The 8,453-nt window shown below is 39.9% G+C and overlaps 1 protein-coding gene across 10 annotated transcripts in view; it reads right to left on the bottom strand.

Moving 5' to 3' along the window:
• stxbp5l (syntaxin binding protein 5L) overlaps window positions 1-8,453 on the bottom strand; it is a 118,171-nt gene that overhangs the window by 108,104 nt on the left and 1,614 nt on the right. The gene's annotated exons all lie outside the window — the stretch shown is intronic.

Genomic DNA, 8,453 nt, shown 5'->3' with positions numbered 1-8,453 from the left:
TAAGGCAGGAAGAAGACGCAGAGGCGCCGGGATCTCCACACACCCACGGAGGAGGAGCCGACCCCTCTAACAGGCCCCATGCCGGCTCGCGCCCGAGTCACTTGTCATTAAATATACATAGGGTGCAGAGAAGATGAAAAATACATTCACTGGCCCCAATCTCCAAAGCTATCATACATATTTCACACAGAAGGTTTTTTTTTTTTTTGCAGTCTTGCATTTTGTCTGTCTGTCTCAGTATGTGCAAGCATAAATGTGTACAGACACACAAGTACATTAGGGATTAAAATTGACAAAACCTCTCTCTCCCTCTCATTTCAAGTCACTACAGTCTGATATATACACTCATAACTATGAAAACATTTTCTTAATCAATCTCAGACAGAATGGACTGCTTGTCTCTTATTCTCATTCACTCGGTTTCCTGGATTCAAAGGGAGGGTGAGTCTAGTCCCCGGGATCTAAAAATAGATCTCACAACCGCACACACATACACACACACATATACACTCTCTCTCTCTCTCTCTCTCTCTCTCTCTCTCTCTCACACACACACACACACACACACACACAGCTATACCTTTCTTTAACATAAACAAAACACTACCTGTTCAACATACTCTATAGTCATTAGAATAGCAAACAGGAAACATTGTCTTTCTGTGTACAACATGTTCTGTTCAGCCCCGTTTGCACTTCAGCATCTTCACTGGTGCTATAAAAAAAGAAATCAACCCTCTATAATTGACAGACACAATACACAAGTGCTACAGCTGCACTCATCAGCGCCGATCTCAATATTATAATGTGCACAAAATGACAGATCATATAAAAGCCTACAGACGTCATAGCTAGCATTAGTCCGTAAAATACATTTACTGGCGTAGCAAACATAATATAGTGTGAACGTGATGTGTACAGACACACTGATTATGTAGATTGACTGCATGTATGTAAATATTTAACTGTTTTAATGGTTACATATGTACATACTACACTGGTTGCTAGCTATTTTAATCATCCAAAAGACAGCAGCATGAAACAGTGATTTATTATAAACAGTAAACTTCACATTTTAACCTATTGACCAAAAACCTATAATTAGCTAATCAAAATATTCAATTATAGATACAGTAGTATCTCCATCCATCCATTTTCTGTACTGCTTATCCTACACAGGGTGGGGAGCCTGGATCCTACCCCAGGGAACTCAGGGCACAAGGCGGGGGCCACCATGGACAGGGCGCCAACCCGTCTCAGAGCACAATTGCACACATACACAATTAAGAAATGCCAGTCAGCCTACAACACATGTCTTTGGACTGGGGGGGGAAACCAGAGTACCTGGAGGAAACTCTGAAGCACGGGAGAACATGCAAACTCTGCGCACACAAGGTAGAGGCAGAAATCGAACCCCCAACCCCAGAGGCGTGAGGCAAACGTGCTAACCACTAAGCCGCCATGCCCCCCATAGTAGCTCCAGGATGTCCCATCAGTGAGTACAGATGTACATTCCTTCCATCACTCTTGTAACTATACTAGAATAATTAGGTCTAATGAAACAAACCAGCAGCAGCTGATGTTGTCTCACCTGCAGTGACGGCTATTATGCTGTTTCTTCCCACAGTCGGTAAATTACAAATCAATAGACAATCAAAATTCAATCAAGTAATGAATGCTCATAATAGATTTTGTCATTGGATTTTGTAATCCAGGTTATATCCAGTCTGATACTACCCAATACGAAATGTCAGTAAACTCCGCTGAAGACGCGATGAGAATGAGGGAATTTTAGTGGGTCAGTAAGTGTGCCATTGCCTCACTGGAGCCACACACAAGCCATCAGCCCACTTTACAAGTGGCTCCACATTACAACGACCCACATCACAAATTCACATATTCCGCAAGTGGGATATGAACATTTCTATTTATTCATTTGGCTGATGAACAAACCATGTACAAATCCAGCAGTCCTGGGATTTAAACTCATAACCTTTTGGTCATCAGAACTGAACTACTCTGCTCAGTAAAAACAACTGGTAAAAGAACAGTTGTTTTTACAAACTATCCTAGACACAAAGTGAAAAAAAAATCAGAGCAAAAATGGGTTTTGTGGATGTGATCTTGATTCATTTAGCACCTTATGAACCATGGCCCACTGAATGCACAAATTAAAATGTAAATTACATGCATATGAATTCATAATCTCATGTTCAAACAGGTGCATAGTGAGGAGTCTGTTAGTACCTCAGCAATGTCACCAGCATGCACCTGAAATTCAGGAATTAATAATTGGCTCATCAGAGAGGAACAACTTCAGGTCAGACCTAAACTAACACAAAACATGTTAGTTTGACCACACAGGCAGTTTCAAACCTTTAAAAAGTCTCTGTATTCTCAGTAGCCTAAAGAATTTACAATGTAAAACCTATCCACATTTTGAAAATACCTGTTACTGTGCCGCGTTACAACGTGACTTGCAAGCCTGATTGTGTTTGCAGAGAAGAAGAGAAGTTACACTTACTTCATAAGCCTAGTAATCATATGTCATGAAAAGCACAAACTATGCATGAAGTGGTCAGTGTTCAATACATATTGATCATATTCAAATATCATAGTGGTACAGGTTAGCTTATTTTAAGTCTCATACAGAGTATTTGCATGAACATTTGATACATTGCTATGCAACGTATGCTTGTGGAAGAATGCTGATATGCAACGTACAGAAGGTGCTGTAGATAAGTTGCATGTGAATTTTTTTTCTGTGAGACTGGGTTGGTGAAACTCCACACAGACAGAAACTCAAGCTCAGGATCAAACTCCAGCCCCTGGAGATGTGAGGTAGCAATACTAAGGTGTTACACCACCATGCCGCCCAATTTATAATGTTGACACCTCAAAATATCACTAGTAGGTATTTGTCCACTTCCTAGCTAGCAGGCTAGAAGTGAAGGCAATGTTGAAGAAACCTAAATGGTTTCTTGAATGTTGAAATGTCATCCAACAAGTTGCAAAACATGAGAAACATTGTAGATAAAAACCCACTCCTTCTGACAGCAGACACACATATAGGGACTGATGTTTTTAGGCGGTGGGACAAAAACTGAATTATCAGAGGAAACCCACATAGACATGGAGAGAACATTTCAGGATCAAACCTCAGACCTTAGAGACGTCAACACTACCTGCTGCGCCACCGTATCCACCCCGGCATATGCTTAAAGGAGGCTTATTCACAAAGTTGTAGAATCATCATAATTAAAAACTTCCAACAGAGAAAATACATTAAAGTCTCACCCAGAGCTACAATTCCCAGTTGGAAAGTCAGGGAAATAAATATAACCTAAGGTGTTAGAAATAATGGCTGGCTCTTATGTGTGCCACAATGTTCAGTCATTTCATTAGTCATTCAACAGATATGATGTTCTGTGTGGTTCTGTGTGGTTCTGTGCCAAGCAGAGAACAGACTATAGAGGATGTAGGAAAAGCTTATACCGTAGCAAAAACTGCTCAGAAGCAACAAAAGGCAAATCCAGCCAAAATATTAGGAAGGAGCTCAGAGCACATGATTAAACAGTATGCTTTTGTATTCATTAGTGTATCATGTCAAACTGCAAGACAAGACCAATAGAAGAGCTACAGGGTCTAATATTCTGTCCACCATCCTCATTATTTTAGGTAAAGTTTGACACTTTGAAGACAATCAACAGCTTCAAGAAGCACAAATACATAAAGTTCAGGGGCTCAATCAGTCCTGTTTTAAACTAATCAGTAGATGAAAGGCCTAAGTGTGTGACCTTATACACACAGTATCACAATGCATTCAGTTACATCCACACTATATTATAGACAGAAATGCTTGCTTAATGACAGAAATCTGTTAAATACATTTTTCGTCGTTGGATTAAATGAAGCTGAAAATGAGACTCAGCATTGTTTAGTTCCCCATTTAAGGAACAGTTTGTTGAAAGGAACACATATTAATCAGTTATAGTGGATGAGTGGAGGACAAAAGACAGAGAGAGATGTCTCCACATTCTGAAGCTTATGAAACATGACAGCTCATGACAGGACTGCTTGTCAGAGCCCATCGTTGAGGGATGCGATCATAACCACTGATGGCCTCCATTATCCTTCTGGGACAATATGAGAAACTCACATTCATTCACATGCATTCCTTCCTTTTAAAGAATGATCCTTATTAGTCCATCCTGAATTATTTTCAAACAACAAACATGTTTGTTTTACCTGTAAAGCTTAATTGGTTTGTACAAATGCTTGGTTGTCAATATACAGTCAACATTTAAAAGGAGTAAAAAGACAATCATGACCACAATATTAGTTACGTGTGCTGATGCATCATGGATATATTAAAAAAAAAAAGTCAGCTGACTCTTGTTGAAATTGCTTTGTATCTACTAATGAAACACTGAGTTTTGGCTATTTTAACACAAAATTAATCAACTATAAAACAACTATCAAACTTATTTTGTTGCATTGTTATGTCAAGCCTGGTTTATACTTCTGAGTTAACCTGCGTCACAATGCAGACACAGAGAGATGCTCTAGTTCACTTTCTTCCAGAGCAATAACTATACATCATACAGTGCTGTGCATCAACCAGCCTTCTGTTGAACACTGATTGGTTGTGATGAGACATGGTGACATTTCTTCTGTGGGTTTTATCAAAGGTTTCAGAATAATATTGTTGCAAAAACTGTATGTACATGTCATGTATAAATAATAAAATTTGACTTATTTTTCATGAAACTGATGAAAAACGGTTTCAGTTTAGACCAAGTCATGCTGTTAGGTTCTCTTTAATAAAATATCTCCTCTATGATAAAACTCTCACATCAGACAGCTAGAAATAAACAGCATGATCATAGATCAAATTTTTTGCCCCTGCATTTCATGTTTGCTTCACACACACGGTGATATGAACACATTATTGCATTATGGATTTATTTACAGAAAACTACAATTGTCATATTGAGATGTGTGTGAATATAAAGTGCGAGGCTTTATGCTATCTGTATCTCTTCTGGACAGGAAGTACAGTGTCCTGCTCTACCATTTCTCTCTCACTGTCCTCCTGGCATTAAAGTGGTTTCTTAGTTTGTCCCTTTCTGGTGTTCTCTTAAGGCCTCCTGACTTGTCGAGGTCACTACATCTCATTGCCTACATACATATTGCTTATTCCACCATGCTGTAAGCCCTGAAGAAAAAATGTTCCTCAGCTATGTGCTAGTAGCAAATAGACATGGAGATAATCCACTATCACTCAGTATCCAGCTGAGAATTCTTTGTGAAAGCCGTAGGATTCAATATTTGTGTAGAGGAATGAGGCACCACCTCACATTAACTCTCTGAGAAGTCTATCCCTCCTGTAAAATACATACAGACTTAATGAACCATACATAACGAAGGTTGATTTAAATCATCAAAATAATGTTATAGATATTTTAAACAATACCTACTACACTACAATCTATATGTAACCATAGAGAAACTGTGAAGGTAAGGTAGAGTCTTATGTGGCCAATTATTGTGCACCAAGGAACAAATCAAATATTGTAATAAGACTAATAAGCTGGACAAACCACTGTACGGCATCACTGAGATGGTCTAGTGGGTTTATATCTGATGGCGGGACAGCATTAGGACACCACAGTCTCCACAGCTGGTATATCATCATCATCATCATCATCATCATCTTTCCCATATTTTTTTATTTGAATGATGAGTTTAATTGGTAAAGTTGTTATTTGTCCAACTGCACTACAGACTACCCTAATAGTTAGAGCTGATTAGCCTATTTTTTTGTAAACCAGTACTGGCAATGTATATTTCTGTGACTTTTTAGATCCCTTTAGCAATTTCATTGTGTAAAGACTGACTGAGTTGTGATTGCACAAGTCTATGTTCTCAATAACCAATCACTGATCACCACTGTTTCTCACTGACCAATCACTGTCACCATCTCTTAATTTTTTGTTTTGTTTCAAACTCTCTTCTTGACTATATTTACAAGTAATAACAGTACATTATTCCACCCAAAACTGTTTCTTTCATATCTATTTCCTAATCTCTGTTATGTTAACACGTTTGCCTCGCACCTCCAGGGTTGGTGGTTCGATTCCCTCCTCTGCCCTGTGTGCATGGAGTTTGCATGTTCTCCCTGTGCTTTGGGGGTTTCCTCCAGGTATTCCAGTTTCCTCCCCAACTCCTATTCTGTTCTGTTATAACAGTCAGAAATTCTTCCTTCTTCATATACACTGTGTGGCCAAAAGTTTGTGGACACCTGACTGTCACACTCATATGTGATTGTTGAACATCCCATTCCTGATTTAGTCCCCTTTTCCTGTTATAATAACCTCCACTCTTCTGGGAAGGCTTTCCACTAGATTTTGGAGCGTGGCTGTGGGGATTTGTGTTCATTCAGCCACAAGAGCATTAGTGAGGTCAGGTACTGATGCTGGCAGAGGAGTCCAGGCACACAGTTGGTGTTGCAATTCATTCCAAAGGTGTTCAGTGGGGTTGAGATTGGGGCTCTGCGCAGGACACTCAAAGTTCTTTGACACCAATCTAGGCACATCATGTCTTCATGGAGCTTGCTTTGTGCACAGGGGTATTGTCATGCTAGACCAGGTTTGTGTCTTTTAGTTCCAGTGAAGGGAAATTGCAATGGTACAGCATACAAAGATATTCTAGACAATAGCTTGCTTCCAACTTTGTGGCAACAGTATGGGGAAGAATCACATATGGGTGTGATGGTCAGGTGTCCACAAACTTTTGGCCATTTGATAATTCAGTGAATACACAAATTAGTCTGACACCTAGACTGCAGTCCACAGTGTTGCATAAACAGCTACAGTGTTTGTACGAGTCCAGGTCAACAATAATGAATGGATGAATAATGAATCAATCAATCTTAAGGACACAGAAACCCTAATTAAACCCTCATATTCAGGTGTGTTTGGTGTAAAGGTAACTGGAAAATCTGCAGCACCAATGATCTAGCCTGCAATAGCGCAAACTCAGAGTTGTCCCATGCAGAATTCAGTGTGCAGAGCAGTACTCAGATTCAAATTTCACACACCATGGAGAGGAATGAGAGGTCAGTTACAGCACTACACACAGTGGGAATGAGGCTTGTAACAATGGCACTGAAAATAACCCCACTCATGCAAAGGCAGGCTTTTCGATTCATCACATTTTGCTATGCCTCCGAGACCCGTCTCTTCATCGAGTGCTGACATGTTCCTACTCCACCTTCCAGTTTACGGGACTCCTGAGGGAATTATGGTGAAAATGTATGGCCTATATTTATTTGATTTTTTTTCCCATTTCCTTGCTAATGTTCTTCACAATAATACTCAGTATTACTATATCGTAGCCTAAGCCTAATCTAGGGCTTAGATTGAGTTTGAAGCAGCTGCTACATAAATTCAACATAAAATAGGCTAAATGCTTTGAATGCCATGCTTAAAAGGTGCACCTAGACCAATTAAGATGCTGAAGCAAGTGGCAAACCTAATTTTGCGTGGGAATGCAAATGGAACAGCAGGAAATTAATTCCAATAAATGGAGATTGTTCACTTTCACCGTAGTGGCCTGACTTGGACCTTCCACCATTTTCTGTGCTACATCATCTGGACTGGAAATAACCAGCGCAGCCTTCGGCTTGCCCTACCATCATTCCCCTTTCAATAAACCTTCTCGTTTACAAAACATGACCAGACTCTGGTCCATTACAAGCCGAGGCAGAATTGCTACAGTCATCTTCAAAGAGGATTGCCATATTGGACTGGATGTGTATGGAATCCAATTACTGATTTAGGTTCCTGTAAACAGTCCAATCCAAATTATGTCAATCCAATGTTTTAAAAATAGTACAGCTGGTTGGAGGTTACTCAATCTGGCAACACCGGATTAAAATCCAGCCGCAATGAATTCTAAAAATAGATCCAGGGAAAAAAGCCACCAGTCCAAAGACTACTGCAGCGGTGTTCTGATTTTAATACAGACAGCAAGCTTTAGGCTACGTTTCAAATTACATCCAGTAGCCTACATACTACTACCATGGGCAACAGTAGTGCACATAGTACATAACCATTGTACCTATGGTCACCTGTCGTGGGGTGTTATTTAGTGTACGGATTGGGACGACTCCTGGAATGGCTTGATCATTGTGTACAAAACCGCATACACACTACTGAATAGTGGCCAGTGTCAGAATAATACTCCCGCTATATTTAGTACAATACAACGTCCCTGCTTATATGCCATATTGCGGTTTGGCAGCGAGCTGGAAGCGGTATCGGTGTGTTTCTGGAGTGAAGGGGTGTGAGGCTGCAAATAAAAGCCTATAAATCTGCCTGATGAAAAGCAAAAACGCAGCATTGCGGTTAATAACCAGGAAAAAAATAAAATAAAAAATACCGGCAAGG

The sequence above is a fragment of the Pangasianodon hypophthalmus genome, chromosome 5 (genome assembly GCF_027358585.1).
Source record: "Pangasianodon hypophthalmus isolate fPanHyp1 chromosome 5, fPanHyp1.pri, whole genome shotgun sequence".
In the NCBI taxonomy this organism is placed as follows: Eukaryota; Metazoa; Chordata; class Actinopteri; order Siluriformes; family Pangasiidae; genus Pangasianodon; species Pangasianodon hypophthalmus.
Note: the sequence above shows the minus strand (reverse complement) of the source record. Positions and strands in the feature narration are given on the sequence as shown.